Genomic DNA, 2,460 nt, shown 5'->3' on the forward strand with positions numbered 1-2,460 from the left:
ATAGGTGTCAATGTCCCTTGAAGGACATTGTTTTTGGATCTCTAACTTAAATATGATAACCACTAATATTCTCTTAATTGATCTTACACTACATGATAAAGAAATAAAGGAAAGAAAACAAAAATATCTGTGTGAACATATTCTTACAAAATATGACAGAAACACTTGTGTCATTTATAATCTTCATGTTTGCAACTGGTCACGTGGCCTTAGCTAGTATTCATAACTACTTTCCTCTACTACCTGTTCTGTATTTCTTCCATCTTCGGCTAGCACTTCAGCAGATATTGGCTTCTTCTTTTTTTTTTTTTTTTTTTTTTTTTTTTTGGTTTTTTGAGACAGGGTTTCTCTGTGTACCTTTGCGCCTTTCCTGGTTCTCACTCTGCTAAAGGAGAGCCGTATGTTTCCGCCCGGTTTCAAACCAGGGACCTTTTGTGTGTGAGGCAAACATGATAACCACTACACTACGGAAACAAGGTTGGCTTTTTTTTTTTTTTGAAGGATAATCCATACCTTCATTCCTGAAGCATCTGTGCCCTTTGTCATCCTGCCTGGGTTAGATTGTTGTAGCTCCACATTGACTTTAGTCACAAGACATAGTAGCCCCAAGAGATGCTCTAAAGGATCTCTCCCACTCCAAACATGATCTTTTTTACTTTCATTTTGGAGAAACAATCCAAATTGCCTTTGGTAATCTGGATCAGTCACCCCTCCTACTTCCTTTCTTAGCCTGTTGGTTAAAGGACATCAGAAGCCCAAAGTGACCAGGGGGGAGTCTGAGCTTCCAGTTCAATGGAATGTTTGTTCTGTCTTCTGTCAGGAGCACTCCCCACTCTGAAACCAAAACTTACAGGCCATCAGAACTTAAGGTTGTAGAAAGAGGAAGGAACAATTTTTCTCATGGTCACTAGGATTATGGTGAATGGAGATATTCCATTTTATACCCCTTAATTTCTGGATCCTTGGATCCTGGCTGTAGAAGAAACCATGCCATATATTGGACACTAATTCAAAGCATATACTGCCTTCTGAAGAAGGCTCAGCTCTCTAGGCTGCCTTCCACCCCATTGGCTCTGTAACTGTGTCTTTAAAAGGTCTTTTCATCTTTCTGTCTGGCCAGCTGATTCATGATGGTTGGGAACATGGAAAGAACAGTGAATTCCATGATCAGGGGTCCACTGTCACATTCCTCTGGCTGTGAAGTGAGTTCCTTGGTGAGAAGCAATACCGTGTAGAATATCATGATGGTAGATAAGGAATTCTGTAAGTTCAGAGATGACGGTTTTGGCAAAAGCATTACATGCAGAAAAGTCAAATTTATAACCAGAATAAGGATCCATTCCAGTAAAGACAAAGTCTTGTCCTTTCCACACAGAAATTTGTCCAGTGTAGTCAACATTCCCCCTGATTACATTCCAGGAAGTGATGCTGTATCTGGAGTTCATTGTTGATCTCAGCTTCTGGTACAGCTGGCACTCAGCAGCTGTAGCAGGGTCAGCCTTGGGGATCGGGAAGTCCACGTCATTGAGTCCATGTATAATGTCCATCTTTGCTACCATGACCACTTTGTTCATGTGCATGTGGTGGTGGTTAAAAGATAACTTGTGAGAGTACTTTCTCTCTTTCTGTCATGTGGGTTCCTGATGTTGAACTCAGGTCATCAGACTTAGTTTCCAGGTGCCATCTAGCCTACCCCCTGAAACATTGTGTTGAATATGAGAATAAAATTAATTTGAAATACATTTGAATCAGAAAGGGTACTGCCTACATACAGATAACCCTTTGAAGATGTATCCTGGTCTAACAGACAAAACAGTTTGAAACTTACAAAAATAATGACATTATTTTATGAAGATACATTGGATAGAGGCTTTGTGAGGGTCTATGAGAGGTGTACAAAGAAGAGTCAAGCCCTTTGAGTCTGAGGTCCTTAAGCCTATGCAGGCCAGGCAAAGAATTCTGCCATGTCAATTATGAACAAGTGGGCAATCACAAAAATAAGTAGCTGGTTGTTAATTTTGAGAAATATGTTATTGAAACTGAGCCATTGGATTAAGACGCAAGATTTTTTTGGTGTGCTGTTTTATTTAACCATGAATCAGAAAGGGTCTGCATTACTCTTCCACTTGGCTCAGAAGTATTCTTCTCGGCCCTGGGGGATGAATTTTTACATCGTTAGTCAGGAGACTTACATGGTTGGCCGAAAGATTTCCTAGGTTTGTTTCTAAATATAGCTTTACTTTGGGTAATTTGCTATAATCAATTTTGAAGAACATTTAAACTCAATTTAATGTTTATTTTCTTGCCAGTTCTTGGAGCCTGCATATATGATGACTCTCATTCAAAGTAGAAGATTATACACCTATTAAATATGTACACGCAAGTAAAATCACTGTACAGCATATAAGCACAATTTTAACTCTGGAAGATGTATTGCTTTCACTGATGCATTTACTCATT

The 2,460-nt window shown here is 39.3% G+C and overlaps 1 non-coding gene across 1 annotated transcript; it reads right to left on the reverse strand.

The window, feature by feature from the left end:
• Positions 1-401: 401 nt before the first annotated feature.
• Trnav-cac (transfer RNA valine (anticodon CAC)) lies at positions 402-474 on the reverse strand. Its single transcript has one exon. It is a non-coding gene; the product is annotated as a tRNA-Val (tRNA).
• Between the last annotated feature and the right edge of the window lie 1,986 nt (positions 475-2,460).

The sequence above is a fragment of the Peromyscus californicus genome, unplaced genomic scaffold (assembly GCF_007827085.1).
Source record: "Peromyscus californicus insignis strain IS unplaced genomic scaffold, ASM782708v3 Scaffold_3__1_contigs__length_106647218, whole genome shotgun sequence".
Classification (NCBI taxonomy): Eukaryota; Metazoa; Chordata; class Mammalia; order Rodentia; family Cricetidae; genus Peromyscus; species Peromyscus californicus.